Below are 26,272 nucleotides of genomic sequence, written 5' to 3'. Positions count from 1 at the left end.
CTTCTTTCTTCTTATTTACATTCCATTGGTTCTAATAACTTCCCCTGTAGATTCCTTGGCATTACTGTCTGTTATATCTCATTATTATTGTGTTAAAACACGGAAATACGAGCCCTTAGGTATACACTTCTCTCCCTTATTTCACTGAACGAGGGTCTCGTACTGGCAGACTTGGTGTGTTTAGGTTGTATAAGAGGGACAATTAATCAGCTGCCCACTGATAATAGGTTCACGTGCTACGTGACGCCAAACATGCGAATAAGAGTGTTTTCCCACTCGTCGTTTGGCTTATAGATGGCACTGACTGTCACTCCTACTTCAAAATTCACATATAAACCCAAACAAAAGTGGATAGAGGGTAGGCCGCTGTGGTAGCTCAGTGGTTAGAGCATCGAACGCGATATCCGAAGGTCGTAGGTTCGATTCCCTCTCACGGCTGGTTATTTTTTCATCCACTTTTCTATCTTTTTATTTACATTCCTTTGGTTCTAATAATTTCCTCTGTACATTCCTTGGCATTACTGTCTGTTATATCTCATTAATATTGTGTTAAAACACGGAAATACGAGCCCTTAGGTATACATTTCTCTTTCTTATTTCACTGAACGATGGTCTCGTACTGGCAGACTTGGTGTGTTTAGGTTGTATAAGAGGGACAATTCATCAGCACCCGCTTATAATAAGTTCACGTGCTACGTGACGCCAAACATGTGAATAAGAGTGTTTTCACACTCGTTGTTTGGCTTATAATTGGCGCTGACTGTCACTCCTACTTCTAAGTTCACATATAAACCCCAAACAGTGGATTGAGGGACGGCCGCTGTGATAGCTCAGTGATTAGAGCATCGAACGCGTTATTCGAAGGTCGTAGGTTCGATTCCTGCTAGCAGCTGGTAACTTTTTCATCCAATTTTCTTTCTTCTTTCTTCTTATTTACATTCCATTGGTTCTAATAACTTCCCCTGTACATTCCTTGGCATTACTGTCTGTTATATCTCCATATATTGTGTTAAAACACGGAAATACGAGCCCTTAGGTATACACTTCTCTCCCTTATTTATTTCACTGAACGAGGGTCTCGTACTGGCAGACTTGGTGTGTTACGGTTGTATAAGAGGGACAATAAATCAGCTGCCCGCTCATAATAATTTCACGTGCTACGTGACGCAAAACATGCGAATTAGAGTGTTTTCACACTCGTTGTTTGGCTTATAGATGGCGCTGACTGTCACTCCTACTTCTAAATTCACATATAAAGCCCAAAAAGTGGATGGAGGGACGGCCGCTGTGATAGCTCAGTGGTTAGAGCATCGAACGCGTTATTCGAAGGTCGTAGGTTCGATTCCTGCTCACAGCTGGTAACTTTTTCATCTACTTTTCTTTCTTCTTTCTTCTTATTTACATTCCATTGGTTCTAATAACTTCCCCTGTACATTCCTTGGCATTACTGTCTGTTATATCTCTATAATATTGTGTTAAAACACGGAAATACGAGCCCTTAGGTATACACTTCTCTCCCTTATTTCACTGAACGAGGGTCTCGTACTGGCAGACTTGGTGTGTTTAGGTTGTATAAGAAGGACAATAATTCAGCTGCCCACTCATAATAAGTTCACGTGCTACGTGACGCCAAACATGCGAATAAGAGTGTTTTAACACTCGTTGTTTGGCTTATAGATGGCGCTGACTGTCACTCCTACTTCTAACTTCACATATAAATTCCAAACAGTGGATGGAGGGAAGGCCGCCGTGGTAGCTCAGTGGTTAGAGCATCGAACGCAATATTCGAAGGTCGTAGGTTCGATTACTGCTCACGGCTGGTAAGTTTTTCATCCACTTTTTTTTCTTCTTTCTTCTTATTTACATTCCATTGGTTCTAATAACTTCCCCTGTAGATTCCTTGGCATTACTGTCTGTTATATCTCATTAATATTGTGTTAAAACACGGAAATACGAGCCCTAAGGTATACGCTTCTTTCCCTTATATATATATATATATTTAGGGAAAGAAGTGTATACCTAAGGGCTCGTTTTTCCAATTTCTTACACAATATTAATGAGATCGAACAGACCCTAATGCCAAGGGAAGTATAGGGGAAGATATTAGACCAAATTTTAATGTAAATACGAAGAAAAGTGGGTGAAAAGATAACTTGCCGTGGGCAGGATCCCAAGGCAACTTATATTTTCACCCACTTTTCTTCGTATTTACATTAAAATTTGATCTAATATCTTCCCCTATACTTTCCTTGGCATTACTGTCTGTTAGAGCTCAATTATATTGTGTTAAAACACGGAAAAACGAGCCCTTAGGTATACACTTCTTTCCCTTATTTCATTGAACGAGGGTCTCGTAATGGCAGACTTGGTATGTTTAGGTTGTATAAGAGGGACAATTAATCAGCTGCCCGCTCATAATAAGTTCACGTGCTACGTGACGCCAAACATGCGCATAAGAGTGTTTTCACACTCGTTGTTTGGCTTATAGATGGCGCTGACTGTCACTCCTACTTCTAAATTCACATATAAACCCCGAACAGTGGATGTAGGGACGGCCGCTGTGATAGCTCAGTGGTTAGAGCATCGAATGCAATATTCGAAGGTCGTAGGTTCGATTACTGCTCACGGCTTGTAAGTTTTTCATCCACTTTTTTTCTTCTTTCTTCTTTTTTACATTCCATTGGTTCTAATAACTTCCCCTGTAGATTCCTTGGCATTACTGTCTGTTATATCTCATTAATATTGTGTTAAAACACGGAAATACGAGCCCTTAGGTATACACTTCTCTCCCTTATTTCACTGAACGAGGGTCTCGTACTGGCAGACTTGGTGTGTTTAGGTTGTATAAGAGGGACAATTAATCAGCTGCCCGCTGATAATAGGTTCACGTGCTACGTGACGCCAAACATGCGAATAAGAGTGTTTTCCCACTCGTCGTTTGGCTTATAGATGGCACTGACTGTCACTCCTACTTCAAAATTCACATATAAACCAAAAAAAAAGTGGATGGAGGGAAGGCCGCTGTGGTAGCTCAGTGGTTAGAGCATCGAACGCGTTATTCGAAGGTCGTAAGTTCGATTCTTGCTCACATCTGGTAAATTTTTCATCCACTTTTCTTTCTTCTTTCTTCTTATTTACATTCCATTGGTTTTAAGAACTTCCTCTGTACATTACTTGGCATTACTGTCTGTTATATCTCCATATATTGTGTTAAAACACGGAAATACGAGCCCTTAGGTATACACTTCTCTCCCTTATTTATTTCACTGAACGAGGGTCTCGTACTGGCAGACATGGTGTGTTTAGGTTGTATAAGAGGGAAAATTAATCAGCTGCCCGCTCATAATAATTTCACGTGCTACGTGACGCCAAACATGCGAATTAGAGTGTTTTCACACTCGTTGTTTGGCTTATAGATGGCGCTGACTGTCACTCCTACTTCTAAATTCACATATAAAGCCCAAAAAGTGGATGGAGGGACGGCCGCTGTGATAGCTCAGTGGTTAGAGCATCGAACGCGTTATTCGAAGGTCGTAGGTTCGATTCCTGCTCACAGCTGGTAACTTTTTCATCTACTTTTCTTTCTTCTTTCTTCTTATTTACATTCCATTGGTTCTAATAACTTCCCCTGTACATTCCTTGGCATTACTGTCTGTTATATCTCTATAATATTGTGTTAAAACACGGAAATACGAGCCCTTAGGTATACACTTCTCTCCCTTATTTCACTGAACGAGTGTCTCGTACTGGCAGACTTGGTGTGTTTAGGTTGTATAAGAAGGACAATAATTCAGCTGCCCACTCATAATAAGTTCACGTGCTACGTGACGCCAAACATGCGAATAAGAGTGTTTTAACACTCGTTGTTTGGCTTATAGATGGCGCTGACTGTCACTCCTACTTCTAAATTCACATATAAATTCCAAACAGTGGATGGAGGGAAGGCCGCCGTGGTAGCTCAGTGGTTAGAGCATCGAACGCAATATTCGAAGGTCGTAGGTTCGATTACTGCTCACGGCTGGTAAGTTTTTCATCCACTTTTTTTTCTTCTTTCTTCTTATTTACATTCCATTGGTTCTAATAACTTCCCCTGTAGATTCCTTGGCATTACTGTCTGTTATATCTCATTAATATTGTGTTAAAACACGGAAATACGAGCCCTAAGGTATACGCTTCTTTCCCTTATATATATATATATATATTTAAGGAAAGAAGTGTATACCTAAGGGCTCGTTTTTCCAATTTCTTACACAATAATAATGAGATCGAACAGACCCTAATGCCAAGGGAAGTATAGGGGAAGATATTAGACCAAATTTTAATGTAAATACGAAGAAAAGTGGGTGAAAAGATAACTTGCCGTGGGCAGGATCCCAAGGCAACTTATATTTTCACCCACTTTTCTTCGTATTTACATTAAAATTTGATCTAATATCTTCCCCTATACTTTCCTTGGCATTACTGTCTGTTAGATCTCAATTATATTGTGTTAAAACACGGAAATCCGAGCCCTTAGGTATACACTTCTTTCCCTTATTTCATTGAACGAGGGTCTCGTAATGGCAGACTTGGTGTGTTTAGGTTGTATAAGAGGGACAATTAATCAGCGGCCCGCTCATAATAAGTTCACGTGCTACGTGACGCCAAACATGGGCATAAGAGTGTTTTCACATTCGTTGTTTGGCTTATAGATGGCGCTGACTGTCACTCCTACTTCTAAATTCACATATAAACCCCAAACAGTGGATGGAAGGACGGCCGCTGTGATAGCTCAGTGGTTAGAGCATCGAATGCGTTATTCGAAGGTCGTAGGTTCGATTCCTGCTCACAGCTGGTAATTTTTTCATCCACTTTTCTTTCTTCTTTCTTCGTATTTACATTCCATTGGTTACAATAACTTCCCCTGTACATTCCTTGGCATTACTGTCTGTTATATCTCATTATTATTGTGTTAAAACACGGATATACGAGCCCTTAGGTATACACTTCTCTCCCTTATTTCATTGAACGAGGGTCTCGTAATGGCAGACTTGGTGTGTTTAGGTTGTATAACAGGGACGATTAATCAGCTGCCCGCTCATAATAAGTTCACGTGCTACGTGACGCCAAACATGCGCATAAGAGTGTTTTCACACTCGTCGTTTGGCTTATAGATGGCGCTGACTGTCACTCCTACTTCTAAATTCACATATAAATTCCAAACATTGGATGGAGGGAAGGCCGCCGTGGTAGCTCAGTGGTTAGAGCATCGAACGCAATATTCGAAGGTCGTAGGTTTGATTACTGCTCACGGCTGGTAAGTTTTTCATCCACTTTTTTTTCTATTTCTTCTTATTTACATTCCATTGGTTCTAATAACTTCCCCTGTAGATTCCTTGACATTACTGTCTGTTATATCTCATTAATATTGTGTTAAAACACGGAAATACGAGCCCTTAGGTATACACTTCTCTCCCTTATTTCACTGAACGAGGGTCTCGTACTGGCAGACTTTGTGTGTTTAGGTTATATAAGAGGGACAATTAATCAGCTGCCCGCTGATAATAGGTTCACGTGCTACGTGACGCCAAACATGCGCATAAGAATGTATTCACACTTGTCGTTGGGCTTATAGATGGCGCTGACTGACACTCCTACTTCAAAATTCACATATAAACAAAAAAAAGTGGATGGAGGGAAGGCCGCCGTGGTAGCTCAGTGGTTATAGCATCGAACGTGATATTCGAAGGTCGTAAGTTCGATTCTTGCTCACGGCTGGTTATTTTTTCATCCACTTTTCTATCTTATTATTTACATTCCATTGGTTCTAATAATTTCCTCTGTACATTCCTTGGCATTACTGTCTGTTATATCTCATTAATATTGTGTTAAAACACGGAAATACGAGCCCTTAGGTATACACTTCTCTTTCTTATTTCACTGAACGATGGTCTCGTACTGGCAGACTTGGTGTGTTTAGGTTGTATAAGAGGGACAATTTATCAGCACCCGCTCATAATAAGTTCACGTGCTGCGTGACGCCAAACATGCGAATAAGAGTGTTTTCACACTCGTTGTTTGGCTTATAAATGGCGCTGACTGTCACTCCTACTTCTAAGTTCACATATAAACCCCAATCAGTGGATTGAGGGACGGCCGCTGTGATAGCTCAGTGATTAGAGCATCGAACGCGTTATTCGAAGGTCGTAGGTTCGATTCCTGCTAGCAGCTGGTAACTTTTTCATCCAATTTTCTTTCTTCTTTCTTCTTATTTACATTCCTTTGGTTCTAATATTTTCTTCTGTACATTCCTCGGCATTACTGTCTGTTATATCTCATTATTATTATGTTAAAACACGGAAATACGAGCCCTTAGGTATACACTTCTCTCTCTTATTTCATTGAACGAGGGTCTCGTACTGGCAGACTTGGTGTGTTTAGGTTGTATAAGAGGGACAATTAATCAGCTGCCCGCTCATTAAAAGTTCACGTGCTACGTGACGCCAAACATGCGAATAAGAGTGTTTTCACACTCGTTGTTTGGCTTATAGATGGCGCTGACTGTCACTCCTACTTCTAAATTCACATATAAATTCCAAACACGGGATGGAGGGAAGACCGCCGTGGTAGCTCAGTGGTTAGAGCATCGAACGCAATATTCGAAGGTCGTAGGTTCGATTACTGCTCACGGCTGGTAAGTTTTTCATCCACTTTTCTTTCTTCTTTCTTCTTATTTACATTCTATTGGTTCTAATAACTTCCCCTGTACATTCCTTGGCATTACTGTCTGTTATATCTCATTAATATTGTGTTAAAACACGGAAATACGACCCCTTAGGTTTACACTTCTCTCTCTTATTTCATTGAACGAGGGTCTCGTACTGGCAGACTTGGTGTGTTTAGGTTGTATAAGAGGGACAATTAATCAGCTGCCCGCTCATAATAAGTTCACGTGCTACGTGACGCCAAACATGCGAATAAGAGTGTTTTCACACTCGTTGTTTGGCTTATAGATGGCGCTGACTGTCACTCCTACTTCTAAATTCACATATAAAATCCAAACACTGGATGGAGGGAAGGCCGCCGTGGTAGCTCAGTGGTTAGAGCATCGAACGCAATATTCGAAGGTCGTAGGTTCGATTACTGCTCACGGCTGGTAAGTTTTTCATCCACTTTTTTTTCTTCTTTCTTCTTATTTACATTCCATTGGTTCTAATAACTTCCCCTGTAGATTCCTTGGCATTACTGTCTGTTATATCTCATTAATATTGTGTTAAAACACGGAAATACGAGCCCTAAGGTATACACTTCTTTCCCTTATATATATATATATATATATATATATATATATATATATATATATATATATATATATAAGGAAAGAAGTGTATACCTAAGGGTTCGTTTTTCCGATTTCTTACACAATATTAATGATATCGAACAGACCCTTATGCCAAGGAAAGTATAAGGGAAGATATTAGACCAAATTTTAATGTAAATACGAAGAAAAGTGGGTGAAAAGATAACTTGCCGTGGGCAGGATCCCACGGCAACTTATATTTTCACCCACTTTTCTTCGTATATACATTAAAATTTGGTCTAATATCTTCCCCTATACTTTCCTTGGCATTACTGTCTGTTAGATCTCAATTATATTGTGTTAAAACGCGGAAAAACTAGCCCTTAGGTATTCACTTCTCTCCCTTATTTCACTGAACGAGGGTCTCGTACTGCCAGACTTGGTGTGTTTAGGTTGTATAAGAGGGACAATTAATCAGCTGCCCGCTGATAATAGGTTCACGTGCTACGTGACGCCAAACATGCGAATAAGAGTTTTTTCACACTCGTTGTTTGGCTTATAGATTGCGCTGACTGTCACTCCTACTTCTAAGTTCACATATAAACCCCAAACAGTGGATTGAGGGACGGCCGCTGTGATAGCTCAGTGATTAGAGCATCGAACGCGTTATTCGAAGGTCGTAGGTTCGATTCCTGCTAGCAGCTGGTAACTTTTTCATCCAATTTTCTTTCTTCTTTCTTCTTATTTACATTCCATTGGTTCTAATAACTTCCCCTGTACATTCCTTGGCATTACTGTCTGTTATATCTCATTAATATTGTGTTAAAACACGGAAATACGAGCCCTTAGGTATACACTTCTCTCCCTTATTTCACTGAACGAGGGTCTCGTACTGGCAGACTTGGTGTGTTTAGGTTGTATAAGAAGGACAATAATTCAGCTGCCCACTCATAATAAGTTCACGAGCTACGTGACGCCAAATATGCGAATAAGAGTGTTTTACACTCGTTGTTTGGCTTATAGATGGCGCTGACTGTCACTCCTACTTCAAAATTCACATATAAACCCCAAACAGTGGATGGAGGGACGGCCGCTGTGATAGCTCAGTGGTTAGAGCATCGAATGCGTTATTCGAAGGTCGTAGGTTCGATTCCTGCTCACAGCTGGTAATTTTTTCATCCACTTTTCTTTCTTCTTTCTTTGTATTTACATTCCATTGGTTACAATAACTTCCCCTGTACATTCCTTGGCATTACTGTCTGTTATATCTCATTATTATTGTGTTAAAACACGGATATACGAGCACTTCAGTATACACTTCTCTCCCTTATTTCATTGAACGAGGGTCTCGTAATGGCAGACTTGGTGTGTTTAGGTTGTATAACAGGGACGATTAATCAGCTGCCCGCTCATAATAAGTTCACGTGCTACGTGACGCCAAACATGCGAATAAGAGTGTTTTCACACTCGTCGTTTGGCTTATAGATGGCGCTGACTGTCACTCCTACTTCTAAATTCACATATAAATTCCAAACAGTGGATGGAGGGAAGGCCGCCGTGGTAGCTCAGTGGTTAGAGCATCGAACGCAATATTCGAAGGTCGTAGGTTCGATTACTGCTCACGGCTGGTAAGTTTTTCATCCACTTTTTTTTCTTCTTTCTTCTTATTTACATTCCATTGGTTCTAATAACTTCCCCTGTAGATTCCTTGGCATTACTTTCTGTTATATCTCATTAATATTGTGTTAAAACACGGAAATACGAGCCCTAAGGTATACACTTCTTTCCCTTATATATATATATATATATATATATATATATATATATATATATATATATATATATATATATATATATATATATATATATATTTATATATATTTTTATAAGGAAAGAAGTGTATACCTAAGGGTTCGTTTTTCCGATTTCTTACACAATATTAATGAGATCGAACAGACCCTTATGCCAAGGAAAGTATAAGGGAAGATATTAGACCAAATTTTAATGTAAATACGAAGAAAAGTGGGTGAAAAGATAACTTGCCGTGGGCAGGATCCCACGGCAACTTATATTTTCACCCACTTTTCTTCGTATTTACATTAAAATTTGGTCTAATATCTTCCCCTATACTTTCCTTGGCATTACTGTCTGTTAGATCTCAATTATATTGTGTTAAAACGCGGAAAAACTAGCCCTTAGGTATACACTTCTCTCCCTTATTTCACTGAACGAGGGTCTCGTACTGGCAGACTTGGTGTGTTTAGGTTGTATAAGAGGGACAATTAATCAGCTGCCCGCTGATAATAGGTTCACGTGCTACGTGACGCCAAACATGCGAATAAGAGTGTTTTCACACTCGTTGTTTGGCTTATAGATGGCACTGACTGTCACTCCTACTTCTCAAATTCACATATAAACCACAAAAAAGTGGATGGAGGGAAGGCCGCCGTGGTAGCTCAGTGGTTATAGCATCGAACGCGCTATTCGAAGGTCGTAGGTTCGATTCCTGCTAGCAGCTGGTAACTTTTTCATCCAATTTTCTTTCTTCTTTCTTCTTATTTACATTCCATTGGTTCTAATAACTTCCCCTGTACATTCCTCGGAATTACTGTCTGTTATATCTCATTATTATTGTGTTAAAACACGGAAATACGAGCCCTTAGGTATACACTTCTCTCCCTTATTTCACTGAACGAGGGTCTCGTACTGGCAGACTTGGTGTGTTTAGGTTGTATAAGAAGGACAATAATTCAGCTGCCCACTCATAATAAGTTCACGTGCTACGTGACGGCAAACATGCGAACAGGAGTGTTTTAACACTCGTTGTTTGGCTTATAGATGGCGATGACTGTCACTCCTACTTCTAAATTCACATATAAATTCCAAACAGTGGATGGAGGGAAGGCCGCCGTGGTAGCTCAGTGGTTAGAGCATCGAACGCAACATTCGAAGGTCGTAGGTTCGATTACTGCTCACGGCTGGTAAGTTTTTCATCCACTTTTTTCTTCTTTCTTCTTATTTACATTCCATTGGTTCTAATAACTTCCCCTGTAGATTCCTTGGCATTACTGTCTGTTATATCTCATTATTATTGTGTTAAAACACGGAAATACGAGCCCTTAGGTATACACTTCTCTCCCTTATTTCACTGAACGAGGGTCTCGTACTGGCAGACTTGGTGTGTTTAGGTTGTATAAGAGGGACAATTAATCAGCTGCCCACTGATAATAGGTTCACGTGCTACGTGACGCCAAACATGCGAATAAGAGTGTTTTCCCACTCGTCGTTTGGCTTATAGATGGCACTGACTGTCACTCCTACTTCAAAATTCACATATAAACCCAAACAAAAGTGGATAGAGGGTAGGCCGCTGTGGTAGCTCAGTGGTTAGAGCATCGAACGCGATATCCGAAGGTCGTAGGTTCGATTCCCTCTCACGGCTGGTTATTTTTTCATCCACTTTTCTATCTTTTTATTTACATTCCTTTGGTTCTAATAATTTCCTCTGTACATTCCTTGGCATTACTGTCTGTTATATCTCATTAATATTGTGTTAAAACACGGAAATACGAGCCCTTAGGTATACATTTCTCTTTCTTATTTCACAGAACGATGGTCTCGTACTGGCAGACTTGGTGTGTTTAGGTTGTATAAGAGGGACAATTCATCAGCACCCGCTTATAATAAGTTCACGTGCTACGTGACGCCAAACATGTGAATAAGAGTGTTTTCACACTCGTTGTTTGGCTTATAATTGGCGCTGACTGTCACTCCTACTTCTAAGTTCACATATAAACCCCAAACAGTGGATTGAGGGACGGCCGCTGTGATAGCTCAGTGATTAGAGCATCGAACGCGTTATTCGAAGGTCGTAGGTTCGATTCCTGCTAGCAGCTGGTAACTTTTTCATCCAATTTTCTTTCTTCTTTCTTCTTATTTACATTCCATTGGTTCTAATAACTTCCCCTGTACATTCCTTGGCATTACTGTCTGTTATATCTCATTAATATTGTGTTAAAACACGGAAATACGAGCCCTTAGGTATACACTTCTCTCCCTTATTTCACTGAACGAGGGTCTCGTACTGGCAGACTTGGTGTGTTTAGGTTGTATAAGAAGGACAATAATTCAGCTGCCCACTCATAATAAGTTCACGAGCTACGTGACGCCAAATATGCGAATAAGAGTGTTTTACACTCGTTGTTTGGCTTATAGATGGCGCTGACTGTCACTCCTACTTCTAAATTCACATATAAATTCCAAACAGTGGATGGAGGGAAGGCCGCCGTGGTAGCTCAGTGGTTAGAGCATCGAACGCAATATTCGAAGGTCGTAGGTTCGAATACTGCTCACGGCTGGTAAGTTTTTCATCCACTTTTTTTTCTTCTTTCTTCTTATTTACATTCCATTGGTTCTAATAACTTCCCCTGTAGATTCCTTGGCATTACTGTCTGTTATATCTCATTAATATTGTGTTAAAACATGGAAATACGAGCCCTAAGGTATACACTTCTTTCCCTTATATATATATATATATATATATATATATATATATATATATATATATATATATATAAGGAAAGAAGTGTATACCTAAGGGCTCGTTTTTCCAATTTCTTACACAATATTAATGAGATCGAACAGACCCTAATGCCAAGGGAAGTATAGGGGAAAATATTAGACCAAATTTTAATGTAAATACGAAGAAAAGTGAGTGAAAAGATAACTTGCCGTGGACAGGATCCCAAGGCAACTTATATTTTCACCCACTTTTCTTCGTATTTACATTAAAATTTGATCTAATATCTTCCCCTATACTTTCCTTGGCATTACTGTCTGTTAGATCTCAATTATATTGTGTTAAAACACGGAAAACCGAGCCCTTAGGTATACACTTCTTTCCCTTATTTCATTGAACGAGGGTCTCGTAATGGCAGACTTGGTGTGTTTAGGTTGTATAAGAGGGACAATTAATCAGCTGCCCGCTCATAATAAGTTCACGTGCTACGTGACGCCAAACATGGGCATAAGAGTTTTCACACTCGTTGTTTGGCTTATAGATGGCGCTGACTGTCACTCCTACTTCAAAATTCACATATAAACCCCAAACAGTGGATGGAGGGACGGCCGCTGTGATAGCTCAGTGGTTAGAGCATCGAATGCGTTATTCGAAGGTCGTAGGTTCGATTCCTGCTCACAGCTGGTAATTTTTTCATCCACTTTTCTTTCTTCTTTCTTCGTATTTACATTCCATTGGTTACAATAACTTCCCCTGTACATTCCTTGGCATTACTGTCTGTTATATCTCATTATTATTGTGTTAAAACACGGATATACGAGCCCTTAAGTATACACTTCTCTCCCTTATTTCATTGAACGAGGGTCTCGTAATGGCAGACTTGGTGTGTTTAGGTTGTATAACAGGGACGATTAATCAGCTGCCCGCTCATAATAAGTTCACGTGCTACGTGACGCCAAACATGCGCATAAGAGTGTTTTCACACTCGTCGTTTGGCTTATAGATGGCGCTGACTGTCACTCCTACTTCTAAATTCACATATAAATTCCAAACAGTGGATGGAGGGAAGGCCGCCGTGGTAGCTCAGTGGTTAGAGCATCGAACGCAATATTCGAAGGTCGTAGGTTCGATTACTGCTCACGGCTGGTAAGTTTTTCATCCACTTTTTTTTCTTCTTTCTTCTTATTTACATTCCATTGGTTCTAATAACTTCCCCTGTAGATTCCTTTGCATTACTGTCTGTTATATTTATTTATTTATTTATTTATTTATTGAAAATACCTTACAGGCCAGAAGGCATTGAGTAAGGGGGGTTACAGTGAAAAATCGCATGTAAATTTCAAAATAAAAACGGTACAATGTCGGTTAGTAATAACAAAAAAAATTAACAAAGCAATAAGTCAGCAATACGTAAAACATGGCGATGAAGTATATAAGAACACTCCGTGACATAAAAACCCTCGGAAAAGAAGTAAAAGAACGTCAAGATGAAATATTAAGGAAATGCGTCTGAACTTTTTGCCGAAACGTGTTGGGGTTGCTATCAGAGGCGATATCGTCGGGAAGATCATTCCACATGCGGATGGCTTGTGGTAGTGCGGATGTGTTGAACGCGTTCGTGTTTCCAAAAATGCGAGTGAAGCTGAGATGGTTATGTAATCTGCGTGACGTGTAGAGCGGGCGTTGAAGGTGCAACGACGATGTTTTGTTACTGTAGACGTACTCATGAAATAGGCATAACAAGGACACGTGACGACGAACATTTAATGCTTGGAGGGAATGATGGAGTTTAAGCTGAGTCACACTGGAATTGATGTCATAGTTTCTAGAAATGTAACGGGTGGCTCTGTTCTGGATTGTTTCCAGCATGTTAATTTGATACTGAGCGGAAGGGGACCAAAGAGATGAGGCATATTCAAGTTGCGGGCGGACGAAAGTTAGGTAAGACATTTTGCGAATGTTAGTGGGACAACGACGAAGGTTTCGGCGTAAATACCCCAATGTTTTGGAGGCTTTTGCACAAACGTTAGTGATGTGATCAAACCAGGAAAGCCCTGGTGTAAGGTGGATGCCAAGATACTTGTAAGAAGTCGCCGTGGAGAGCCTGTCACATTGCATATGGTAAGTGAAGTTAGATATGACCTGTTTACGTCCAAAAGAAACAACTTTACACTTATTAGTATTCAACCTCATAAGCCAAGTGCTGCACCAGTTAGAAATAGTGTTCAGATCATCTTGAAGGATGGAGTGATCGTTAGGACAGTTTATAGGTCTGTAGAGCATGCAGTCATCAGCGAAGATTCTGATATCCGATGATATGTTAGTTGGGAGGTCGAATTTTTTATATCTCATTAATATTGTGTTAAAACACGGAAATACGAGCCCTTAGGTATACACTTCTCTCCCTTATTTCACTGAACGAGGGTCTCGTACTGGCAGACTTGGAGTGTTTAGGTTGTATAAGAGGGACAATTAATCAGCTGCCCGCTGATAATAGGTTCACGTGCTACGTGACGCCAAACATGCGAATAAGAGTGTTTTCCCACTCGTCGTTTGGCTTATAGATGGCACTGACTGTCACTCCTACTTCAAAATTCACATATAAACCAAAAAAAAAGTGGATGGAGGGAAGGCCGCTGTGGTAGCTCAGTGGTTAGAGCATCGAACGCGTTATTCGAAGGTCGTAAGTTCGATTCTTGCTCACATCTGGTAAATTTTTCATGCACTTTTCTTTCTTCTTTCTTCTTATTTACATTCCATTGGTTTAGTAACTTCCTCTGTACATTACTTGGCATTACTGTCTGTTATATCTCATTATATTGTGTTAAAACACGGAAATACGAGCCCTTAGGTATACACTTCTCTCCCTTATTTCACTGAACGAGGGTCTCGTACTGGCAGACTTGGTGTGTTTAGGTTGTATAAGAAGGACAATAATTCAGCTGCCCACTCATAATAAGTTCACGTGCTACGTGACGGCAAACATGCGAACAGGAGTGTTTTAACACTCGTTGTTTGGCTTATAGATGGCGATGACTGTCACTCCTACTTCTAAATTCACATATAAATTCCAAACAGTGGATGGAGGGAAGGCCGCCGTGGTAGCTCAGTGGTTAGAGCATCGAACGCAATATTCGAAGGTCGTAGGTTCGATTACTGCTCACGGCTGGTAAGTTTTTCATCCACTTTTTTCTTCTTTCTTCTTATTTACATTCCATTGGTTCTAATAACTTCCCCTGTAGATTCCTTGGCATTACTGTCTGTTATATCTCATTATTATTGTGTTAAAACACGGAAATACGAGCCCTTAGGTATACACTTCTCTCCCTTATTTCACTGAACGAGGGTCTCGTACTGGCAGACTTGGTGTGTTTAGGTTGTATAAGAGGGACAATTAATCAGCTGCCCACTGATAATAGGTTCACGTGCTACGTGACGCCAAACATGCGAATAAGAGTGTTTTCCCACTCGTCGTTTGGCTTATAGATGGCACTGACTGTCACTCCTACTTCAAAATTCACATATAAACCCAAACAAAAGTGGATAGAGGGTAGGCCGCTGTGGTAGCTCAGTGGTTAGAGCATCAAACGCGATATCCGAAGGTCGTAGGTTCGATTCCCTCTCACGGCTGGTTATTTTTTCATCCACTTTTCTATCTTTTTATTTACATTCCTTTGGTTCTAATAATTTCCTCTGTACATTCCTTGGCATTACTGTCTGTTATATCTCATTAATATTGTGTTAAAACATGGAAATACGAGCCCTAAGGTATACACTTCTTTCCCTTATATATATATATATATATATATATATATATATATATATATATATATATATATATATATATATATATATATATATATATATATAAGGAAAGAAGTGTATACCTAAGGGCTCGTTTTTCCAATTTCTTACACAATATTAATGAGATCGAACAGACCCTAATGCCAAGGGAAGTATAGGGGAAAATATTAGACCAAATTTTAATGTAAATACGAAGAAAAGTGAGTGAAAAGATAACTTGCCGTGGACAGGATCCCAAGGCAACTTATATTTTCACCCACTTTTCTTCGTATTTACATTAAAATTTGATCTAATATCTTCCCCTATACTTTCCTTGGCATTACTGTCTGTTAGATCTCAATTATATTGTGTTAAAACACGGAAAACCGAGCCCTTAGGTATACACTTCTTTCCCTTATTTCATTGAACGAGGGTCTCGTAATGGCAGACTTGGTGTGTTTAGGTTGTATAAGAGGGACAATTAATCAGCTGCCCGCTCATAATAAGTTCACGTGCTACGTGACGCCAAACATGGGCATAAGAGTTTTCACACTCGTTGTTTGGCTTATAGATGGCGCTGACTGTCACTCCTACTTCAAAATTCACATATAAACCCCAAACAGTGGATGGAGGGACGGCCGCTGTGTTAGCTCAGTGGTTAGAGCATCGAATGCGTTATTCGAAGGTCGTAGGTTCGATTTCTGCTCACAGCTGGTAATTTTTTCATCCACTTTTCTTTCTTCTTTCTTCGTATTTACATTCCATTGGTTACAATAACTTCCCCTGTACATTCCTTGGCATTACTGTCTGTTATATCTCATTATTATTGTGTTAAAACACGGATATACGAGCCCTTAAGTATACACTTCTCTCCCTTATTTCATTGAACGAGGGTCTCGTAATGGCAGACTTGGTGTGTTTAGGTTGTATAACAGGGACGATTAATCAGCTGCCCGCTCATAATAAGTTCACGTGCTACGTGACGCCAAACATGCGCATAAGAGTGTTTTCACACTCGTCGTTTGGCTTATAGATGGCGCTGACTGTCACTCCTACTTCTAAATTCACATATAAATTCCAAACAGTGGATGGAGGGAAGGCCGCCGTGGTAGCTCAGTGGTTAGAGCATCGAACGCAATATTCGAAGGTCGTAGGTTCGATTACTGCTCACGGCTGGTAATTTTTTCATCCACTTTTCTTTCTTCTTTCTTCTTATTTACATTCCATTGGTTCTAATAACTTCCCCTGTAGATTCCTTGGCATTACTGTCTGTTATATCTCATTAATATTGTGTTAAAACACGGAAATACGAGCCCTAAGGTATACACTTCTTTCCCTTATATATATATATATATATATATATATATATATATATATATATATATATATATATATATATATATATATATATAAGGAAAGAAGTGTATACCTAAGGGTTCGTTTTTCCGATTTCTTACACAATATTAATGATATCGAACAGACCCTTATGCCAAGGAAAGTATAAGGGAAGATATTAGACCAAATTTTAATGTAAATACGAAGAAAAGTGGGTGAAAAGATAACTTGCCGTGGGCAGGATCCCACGGCAACTTATATTTTCACCCACTTTTCTTCGTATATACATTAAAATTTGGTCTAATATCTTCCCCTATACTTTCCTTGGCATTACTGTCTGTTAGATCTCAATTATATTGTGTTAAAACGCGGAAAAACTAGCCCTTAGGTATTCACTTCTCTCCCTTATTTCACTGAACGAGGGTCTCGTACTGCCAGACTTGGTGTGTTTAGGTTGTATAAGAGGGACAATTAATCAGCTGCCCGCTGATAATAGGTTCACGTGCTACGTGACGCCAAACATGCGAATAAGAGTTTTTTCACACTCGTTGTTTGGCTTATAGATTGCGCTGACTGTCACTCCTACTTCTAAGTTCACATATAAACCCCAAACAGTGGATTGAGGGACGGCCGCTGTGATAGCTCAGTGATTAGAGCATCGAACGCGTTATTCGAAGGTCGTAGGTTCGATTCCTGCTAGCAGCTGGTAACTTTTTCATCCAATTTTCTTTCTTCTTTCTTCTTATTTACATTCCATTGGTTCTAATAACTTCCCCTGTACATTCCTTGGCATTACTGTCTGTTATATCTCATTAATATTGTGTTAAAACACGGAAATACGAGCCCTTAGGTATACACTTCTCTCCCTTATTTCACTGAACGAGGGTCTCGTACTGGCAGACTTGGTGTGTTTAGGTTGTATAAGAAGGACAATAATTCAGCTGCCCACTCATAATAAGTTCACGAGCTACGTGACGCCAAATATGCGAATAAGAGTGTTTTACACTCGTTGTTTGGCTTATAGATGGCGCTGACTGTCACTCCTACTTCAAAATTCACATATAAACCCCAAACAGTGGATGGAGGGACGGCCGCTGTGATAGCTCAGTGGTTAGAGCATCGAATGCGTTATTCGAAGGTCGTAGGTTCGATTCCTGCTCACAGCTGGTAATTTTTTCATCCACTTTTCTTTCTTCTTTCTTTGTATTTACATTCCATTGGTTACAATAACTTCCCCTGTACATTCCTTGGCATTACTGTCTGTTATATCTCATTATTATTGTGTTAAAACACGGATATACGAGCACTTCAGTATACACTTCTCTCCCTTATTTCATTGAACGAGGGTCTCGTAATGGCAGACTTGGTGTGTTTAGGTTGTATAACAGGGACGATTAATCAGCTGCCCGCTCATAATAAGTTCACGTGCTACGTGACGCCAAACATGCGAATAAGAGTGTTTTCACACTCGTCGTTTGGCTTATAGATGGCGCTGACTGTCACTCCTACTTCTAAATTCACATATAAATTCCAAACAGTGGATGGAGGGAAGGCCGCCGTGGTAGCTCAGTGGTTAGAGCATCGAACGCAATATTCGAAGGTCGTAGGTTCGATTACTGCTCACGGCTGGTAAGTTTTTCATCCACTTTTTTTTCTTCTTTCTTCTTATTTACATTCCATTGGTTCTAATAACTTCCCCTGTAGATTCCTTGGCATTACTGTCTGTTATATCTCATTAATTTTGTGTTAAAACACGGAAATACGAGCCCTAAGGTATACACTTCTTTCCCTTATATATATATTGTAAGCGACGAGAAATAAGAGACAACGCCTTTGCTGCAGGCCGGCTGTTCTTCTTCTGCTTCGTCTTCCTCGGCTTCCTTCACCCTGCCTGCGCCCTTGCCTGAGCCCCACTATTTATTATCATTACACTCGGCCCCGACTGCGAGCCTCGTGGGCTACCGACAATGTCTCCGGTGGGCGGCATTGACTATTCCGGGGTGGCCGGGCTCGGCCAAGCTGATATTTCACATGGAAGTTTGTTGAAGGAGATTCCGGAGGACGACACTGGCTGTGACGTGATGGTCGGTGCAGGCGTCGTCCACGATGGGGCCAACGCTGTTGACTTGGACAAGATGCCGCTAGCAGGAGATACAGACTCCTGCAAAGTGGCCGCGTTGGTTTAATCTCGTCGGTTTGAGCATCCTGTCGCAGTCGTGTTACAAATGCTGGAAATAGTCCACGCTGCACCGTCACCTGCTGCACTGAGCGTCGACGCCTGCGTTGCTTGCGGTGTGGCAAGGGGCGTCGGGGTGTCTTTGTAGTCATCTGAGAGCCGAGTTCAGGTTGCAGCTTGAGAGGCAACGCGTGCTCTTGCAGCACTGCCTTTGTCGGACTCATGCTCAAGCTGCTTATTCCTATAGTTTCACGTGCAGTAGAGCCTTCATTGTCAGATGACCTGTCACTAACCGGAAGTATTACCTTCTCTGGTAGGTCTTTGCTGACAGTGACTTTGAAGGAGGCGGCGCTTAGCGTGTGGCAGACGTCCGCACACTCGGCCACAGACTGACGTGATATCAGGAGATGTCGCTTCGAAGTGAGGGTCAACACTGTAGGGTTGTTCGTCCCAGGGTAGGTGGTTAAATTGGCTGTCGGGAAGCTGCAAAATACAGCTGAAGCCGCGAGGGTGGTCTCCTTCTGGGATCTATTCTCGGTAGCGGTCGCGTAAGACTGGGTGGTCGTGGAGAGGTGATGGTGACTCCGTCCAAAAGCAGCTATGAGCTTGTCACTCCAGTCCACCCAGGATGTCTGCCGCACGCCTTCGTATCGATGCCAAGCCGCGGCAGCATTCCGAAGGCGGTCTATGGCCATGCCCCACTTCTTTTGGTCCGTCCACGCTGCGTGATCTCCGACAGCGTTGACGGTTGCCACCCATTCCTTGGCATCGTCCTGGAAGCCGCGAAACTCCGGTAGCTCGAAGGAAATCGGCGATGGCGGGACTGCGGGCAAAACTCCGAAATGTGCCCACGCCAAGCAGTTCACTTGCTCTGATACCTCCGTGAGAGAACGCCCGAGATTGCGACGGTTCTCGGGCGAGCTTACCTCGAAGTTTTGTGAGGCGGCCGCAGCCAACATGGCATTGAGTGCGCACAATGTTGGCAAGATGGCAGGACATAGCTGGGAGCTCGACGCTATGAGGGCGTTGGTCGTGACGCGGAGTTGCGCGATGGTATGCTGCAGCTCCGCTGCGCTGTCGTGTGATCCGCACGAAGAGCCAAGGCCCGCCTCTGCGGAGGATACAGTGACTGCGGTACTCGAGGTGGTACAATTGCTGACCAAGGACGCGTGGACGGCGTCCCTTGGAAATCCAGCTGTGGTAGGAATCGTGGACATGGGTTCCAGGGCGCTGGAAGCGTCAACGACGTTCCCAGGCAAGCGGAACCCGTGTGATGAGTTGTGACCTGGTACTGTGGCGTAGATGAAGCGGTCTTGCGCCGCCGGGTAGGCCTCGACGCCGTACACGGTGGGTGCTTGAAGCGCCGACAGGTTGCCAGGTATGGAGGAGGCATGTACGCCATCCCTAGGTGAGAGAGGCCCGTGCGCATGGTTGCCGCGACGTGTCGCGTCCCAGGACAAGTTTCCCGGAACCACAACGGAGGCCTGGACGCCATCCGTCGGTGCTGGGATCGATGCTGGCCGCGACGGACGCCTTGCGGGTTCCATCAGCGAAGAAGCGTGACGGCGTTCCTTATCGTGAACTGGTACCGGTAACGGGTGCTGGAGCCGCCGAGGAGGCCTTGACGCCGTCCCCGAACGGTGGTGTCAGTAAACAGCTGCCGAGGAGGGCTTGACGCCGTCCTCAAGCGACGCTTACCGCGGCTGCACGTCGGCGGGCGTTCTGGATGACGAAACCGAGACGTAAGCCGTTTTCTTCGTCGACTGCGCCATTGTAAGCGACGAGAAATAAGAGACAACGCCTTTGCTGCAGGCCGGCTGTTCTTCTTCTGCTTCGTCTTCCTCGGCTTCCTTCACCCTGCCTGCGCCCTTGCCTGAGCCCCACTATTTATTATCATTACAATATATATATATATATATACATATATATATATATATATATATATATATATATTTATATATATTTTTATAAGGAAAGAAGTGTATACCTAAGGGTTCGTTTTTCCGATTTCTTACACAATATTAATGAGATCGAACAGACCCTTATGCCAAGGAAAGTATAAGGGAAGATATTAGACCAAATTTTAATGTAAATACGAAGAAAAGTGGGTGAAAAGATAACTTGCCGTGGGCAGGATCCCACGGCAACTTATATTTTCACCCACTTTTCTTCGTATTTACATTAAAATTTGGTCTAATATCTTCCCCTATACTTTCCTTGGCATTACTGTCTGTTAGATCTCAATTATATTGTGTTAAAACGCGGAAAAACTAGCCCTTAGGTATACACTTCTCTCCCTTATTTCACTGAACGAGGGTCTCGTACTGGCAGACTTGGTGTGTTTAGGTTGTATAAGAGGGACAATTAATCAGCTGCCCGCTGATAATAGGTTCACGTGCTACGTGACGCCAAACATGCGAATAAGAGTGTTTTCACACTCGTTGTTTGGCTTATAGATGGCACTGACTGTCACTCCTACTTCTCAAATTCACATATAAACCACAAAAAAGTGGATGGAGGGAAGGCCGCCGTGGTAGCTCAGTGGTTATAGCATCGAACGCGCTATTCGAAGGTCGTAGGTTCGATTCCTGCTAGCAGCTGGTAACTTTTTCATCCAATTTTCTTTCTTCTTTCTTCTTATTTACATTCCATTGGTTCTAATAACTTCCCCTGTACATTCCTCGGAATTACTGTCTGTTATATCTCATTATTATTGTGTTAAAACACGGAAATACGAGCCCTTAGGTATACACTTCTCTCCCTTATTTCACTGAACGAGGGTCTCGTACTGGCAGACTTGGTGTGTTTAGGTTGTATAAGAAGGACAATAATTCAGCTGCCCACTCATAATAAGTTCACGTGCTACGTGACGGCAAACATGCGAACAGGAGTGTTTTAACACTCGTTGTTTGGCTTATAGATGGCGATGACTGTCACTCCTACTTCTAAATTCACATATAAATTCCAAACAGTGGATGGAGGGAAGGCCGCCGTGGTAGCTCAGTGGTTAGAGCATCGAACGCAACATTCGAAGGTCGTAGGTTCGATTACTGCTCACGGCTGGTAAGTTTTTCATCCACTTTTTTCTTCTTTCTTCTTATTTACATTCCATTGGTTCTAATAACTTCCCCTGTAGATTCCTTGGCATTACTGTCTGTTATATCTCATTATTATTGTGTTAAAACACGGAAATACGAGCCCTTAGGTATACACTTCTCTCCCTTATTTCACTGAACGAGGGTCTCGTACTGGCAGACTTGGTGTGTTTAGGTTGTATAAGAGGGACAATTAATCAGCTGCCCACTGATAATAGGTTCACGTGCTACGTGACGCCAAACATGCGAATAAGAGTGTTTTCCCACTCGTCGTTTGGCTTATAGATGGCACTGACTGTCACTCCTACTTCAAAATTCACATATAAACCCAAACAAAAGTGGATAGAGGGTAGGCCGCTAAGGTAGCTCAGTGGTTAGAGCATCGAACGCGATATCCGAAGGTCGTAGGTTCGATTCCCTCTCACGGCTGGTTATTTTTTCATCCACTTTTCTATCTTTTTATTTACATTCCTTTGGTTCTAATAATTTCCTCTGTACATTCCTTGGCATTACTGTCTGTTATATCTCATTAATATTGTGTTAAAACACGGAAATACGAGCCCTTAGGTATACATTTCTCTTTCTTATTTCACAGAACGATGGTCTCGTACTGGCAGACTTGGTGTGTTTAGGTTGTATAAGAGGGACAATTCATCAGCACCCGCTTATAATAAGTTCACGTGCTACGTGACGCCAAACATGTGAATAAGAGTGTTTTCACACTCGTTGTTTGGCTTATAATTGGCGCTGACTGTCACTCCTACTTCTAAGTTCACATATAAACCCCAAACAGTGGATTGAGGGACGGCCGCTGTGATAGCTCAGTGATTAGAGCATCGAACGCGTTATTCGAAGGTCGTAGGTTCGATTCCTGCTAGCAGCTGGTAACTTTTTCATCCAATTTTCTTTCTTCTTTCTTCTTATTTACATTCCATTGGTTCTAATAACTTCCCCTGTACATTCCTTGGCATTACTGTCTGTTATATCTCATTAATATTGTGTTAAAACACGGAAATACGAGCCCTTAGGTATACACTTCTCTCCCTTATTTCACTGAACGAGGGTCTCGTACTGGCAGACTTGGTGTGTTTAGGTTGTATAAGAAGGACAATAATTCAGCTGCCCACTCATAATAAGTTCACGAGCTACGTGACGCCAAATATGCGAATAAGAGTGTTTTACACTCGTTGTTTGGCTTATAGATGGCGCTGACTGTCACTCCTACTTCTAAATTCACATATAAATTCCAAACAGTGGATGGAGGGAAGGCCGCCGTGGTAGCTCAGTGGTTAGAGCATCGAACGCAATATTCGAAGGTCGTAGGTTCGAATACTGCTCACGGCTGGTAAGTTTTTCATCCACTTTTTTTTCTTCTTTCTTCTTATTTACATTCCATTGGTTCTAATAACTTCCCCTGTAGATTCCTTGGCATTACTGTCTGTTATATCTCATTAATATTGTGTTAAAACATGGAAATACGAGCCCTAAGGTATACACTTCTTTCCCTTATATATATATATATATATATATATATATATATATATATATATATATATATATATATATATATATAAGGAAAGAAGTGTATACCTAAGGGCTCGTTTTTCCAATTTCTTACACAATATTAATGAGATCGAACAGACCCTAATGCCAAGGGAAGTATAGGGGAAAATATTAGACCAAATTTTAATGTAAATACGAAGAAAAGTGAGTGAAAAGATAACTTGCCGTGGACAGGATCCCAAGGCAACTTATATTTTCACCCACTTTTCTTCGTATTTACATTAAAATTTGATCTAATATCTTCCCCTATACTTTCCTTGGCATTACTGTCTGTTAGATCTCAATTATATTGTGTTAAAACACGGAAAACCGAGCCCTTAGGTATACACTTCTTTCCCTTATTTCATTGAACGAGGGTCTCGTAATGGCAGACTTGGTGTGTTTAGGTTGTATAAGAGGGACAATTAATCAGCTGCCCGCTCATAATAAGTTCACGTGCTACGTGACGCCAAACATGGGCATAAGAGTTTTCACACTCGTTGTTTGGCTTATAGATGGCGCTGACTGTCACTCCTACTTCAAAATTCACATATAAACCCCAAACAGTGGATGGAGGGACGGCCGCTGTGATAGCTCAGTGGTTAGAGCATCGAATGCGTTATTCGAAGGTCGTAGGTTCGATTCCTGCTCACAGCTGGTAATTTTTTCATCCACTTTTCTTTCTTCTTTCTTCGTATTTACATTCCATTGGTTACAATAACTTCCCCTGTACATTCCTTGGCATTACTGTCTGTTATATCTCATTATTATTGTGTTAAAACACGGATATACGAGCCCTTAAGTATACACTTCTCTCCCTTATTTCATTGAACGAGGGTCTCGTAATGGCAGACTTGGTGTGTTTAGGTTGTATAACAGGGACGATTATACAGCTGCCCGCTCATAATAAGTTCACGTGCTACGTGACGCCAAACATGCGCATAAGAGTGTTTTCACACTCGTCGTTTGGCTTATAGATGGCGCTGACTGTCACTCCTACTTCTAAATTCACATATAAATTCCAAACAGTGGATGGAGGGAAGGCCGCCGTGGTAGCTCAGTGGTTAGAGCATCGAACGCAATATTCGAAGGTCGTAGGTTCGATTACTGCTCACGGCTGGTAAGTTTTTCATCCACTTTTTTTTCTTCTTTCTTCTTATTTACATTCCATTGGTTCTAATAACTTCCCCTGTAGATTCCTTTGCATTACTGTCTGTTATATTTATTTATTTATTTATTTATTTATTGAAAATACCTTACAGGCCAGAAGGCATTGAGTAAGGGGGGTTACAGTGAAAAATCGCATGTAAATTTCAAAATAAAAACGGTACAATGTCGGTTAGTAATAACAAAAAAAATTAACAAAGCAATAAGTCAGCAATACGTAAAACATGGCGATGAAGTATATAAGAACACTCCGTGACATAAAAACCCTCGGAAAAGAAGTAAAAGAACGTCAAGATGAAATATTAAGGAAATGCGTCTGAACTTTTTGCCGAAACGTGTTGGGGTTGCTATCAGAGGCGATATCGTCGGGAAGATCATTCCACATGCGGATGGCTTGTGGTAGTGCGGATGTGTTGAACGCGTTCGTGTTTCCAAAAATGCGAGTGAAGCTGAGATGGTTATGTAATCTGCGTGACGTGTAGAGCGGGCGTTGAAGGTGCAACGACGATGTTTTGTTACTGTAGACGTACTCATGAAATAGGCATAACAAGGACACGTGACGACGAACATTTAATGCTTGGAGGGAATGATGGAGTTTAAGCTGAGTCACACTGGAATTGATGTCATAGTTTCTAGAAATGTAACGGGTGGCTCTGTTCTGGATTGTTTCCAGCATGTTAATTTGATACTGAGCGGAAGGGGACCAAAGAGATGAGGCATATTCAAGTTGCGGGCGGACGAAAGTTAGGTAAGACATTTTGCGAATGTTAGTGGGACAACGACGAAGGTTTCGGCGTAAATACCCCAATGTTTTGGAGGCTTTTGCACAAACGTTAGTGATGTGATCAAACCAGGAAAGCCCTGGTGTAAGGTGGATGCCAAGATACTTGTAAGAAGTCGCCGTGGAGAGCCTGTCACATTGCATATGGTAAGTGAAGTTAGATATGACCTGTTTACGTCCAAAAGAAACAACTTTACACTTATTAGTATTCAACCTCATAAGCCAAGTGCTGCACCAGTTAGAAATAGTGTTCAGATCATCTTGAAGGATGGAGTGATCGTTAGGACAGTTTATAGGTCTGTAGAGCATGCAGTCATCAGCGAAGATTCTGATATCCGATGATATGTTAGTTGGGAGGTCGAATTTTTTATATCTCATTAATATTGTGTTAAAACACGGAAATACGAGCCCTTAGGTATACACTTCTCTCCCTTATTTCACTGAACGAGGGTCTCGTACTGGCAGACTTGGAGTGTTTAGGTTGTATAAGAGGGACAATTAATCAGCTGCCCGCTGATAATAGGTTCACGTGCTACGTGACGCCAAACATGCGAATAAGAGTGTTTTCCCACTCGTCGTTTGGCTTATAGATGGC

General features: G+C 41.5%; 1 protein-coding gene and 15 non-coding genes across 16 annotated transcripts in view; all 16 read left to right on the top strand.

Annotated features, from left to right (window-relative positions):
• Positions 1-26,272, top strand: part of LOC119162118 (uncharacterized) — a 231,908-nt gene that overhangs the window by 187,355 nt on the left and 18,281 nt on the right. The gene's annotated exons all lie outside the window — the stretch shown is intronic.
• TRNAL-CAA (transfer RNA leucine (anticodon CAA)) lies at positions 1,747-1,819 on the top strand. Its single transcript has one exon. It is a non-coding gene; the product is annotated as a tRNA-Leu (tRNA).
• Positions 3,948-4,020, top strand: TRNAL-CAA (transfer RNA leucine (anticodon CAA)). The gene has a single exon. It is a non-coding gene; the product is annotated as a tRNA-Leu (tRNA).
• Positions 5,684-5,756, top strand: TRNAS-UGA (transfer RNA serine (anticodon UGA)). Its single transcript has one exon. It is a non-coding gene; the product is annotated as a tRNA-Ser (tRNA).
• TRNAL-CAA (transfer RNA leucine (anticodon CAA)) lies at positions 6,600-6,672 on the top strand. Its single transcript has one exon. It is a non-coding gene; the product is annotated as a tRNA-Leu (tRNA).
• On the top strand, positions 7,062-7,134 carry TRNAL-CAA (transfer RNA leucine (anticodon CAA)). Its single transcript has one exon. It is a non-coding gene; the product is annotated as a tRNA-Leu (tRNA).
• TRNAL-CAA (transfer RNA leucine (anticodon CAA)) lies at positions 8,834-8,906 on the top strand. Its single transcript has one exon. It is a non-coding gene; the product is annotated as a tRNA-Leu (tRNA).
• Positions 10,187-10,259, top strand: TRNAL-CAA (transfer RNA leucine (anticodon CAA)). The gene has a single exon. It is a non-coding gene; the product is annotated as a tRNA-Leu (tRNA).
• TRNAL-CAA (transfer RNA leucine (anticodon CAA)) lies at positions 11,564-11,636 on the top strand. The gene has a single exon. It is a non-coding gene; the product is annotated as a tRNA-Leu (tRNA).
• Positions 12,871-12,943, top strand: TRNAL-CAA (transfer RNA leucine (anticodon CAA)). Its single transcript has one exon. It is a non-coding gene; the product is annotated as a tRNA-Leu (tRNA).
• TRNAL-CAA (transfer RNA leucine (anticodon CAA)) lies at positions 14,894-14,966 on the top strand. Its single transcript has one exon. It is a non-coding gene; the product is annotated as a tRNA-Leu (tRNA).
• On the top strand, positions 16,684-16,756 carry TRNAL-CAA (transfer RNA leucine (anticodon CAA)). Its single transcript has one exon. It is a non-coding gene; the product is annotated as a tRNA-Leu (tRNA).
• Positions 18,472-18,544, top strand: TRNAL-CAA (transfer RNA leucine (anticodon CAA)). Its single transcript has one exon. It is a non-coding gene; the product is annotated as a tRNA-Leu (tRNA).
• TRNAL-CAA (transfer RNA leucine (anticodon CAA)) lies at positions 22,082-22,154 on the top strand. The gene has a single exon. It is a non-coding gene; the product is annotated as a tRNA-Leu (tRNA).
• On the top strand, positions 23,459-23,531 carry TRNAL-CAA (transfer RNA leucine (anticodon CAA)). Its single transcript has one exon. It is a non-coding gene; the product is annotated as a tRNA-Leu (tRNA).
• TRNAL-CAA (transfer RNA leucine (anticodon CAA)) lies at positions 24,776-24,848 on the top strand. Its single transcript has one exon. It is a non-coding gene; the product is annotated as a tRNA-Leu (tRNA).

This window comes from Rhipicephalus microplus, chromosome 3, assembly GCF_043290135.1.
Source record: "Rhipicephalus microplus isolate Deutch F79 chromosome 3, USDA_Rmic, whole genome shotgun sequence".
In the NCBI taxonomy this organism is placed as follows: domain Eukaryota; kingdom Metazoa; phylum Arthropoda; class Arachnida; order Ixodida; family Ixodidae; genus Rhipicephalus; species Rhipicephalus microplus.
Note: the sequence above shows the minus strand (reverse complement) of the source record. Positions and strands in the feature narration are given on the sequence as shown.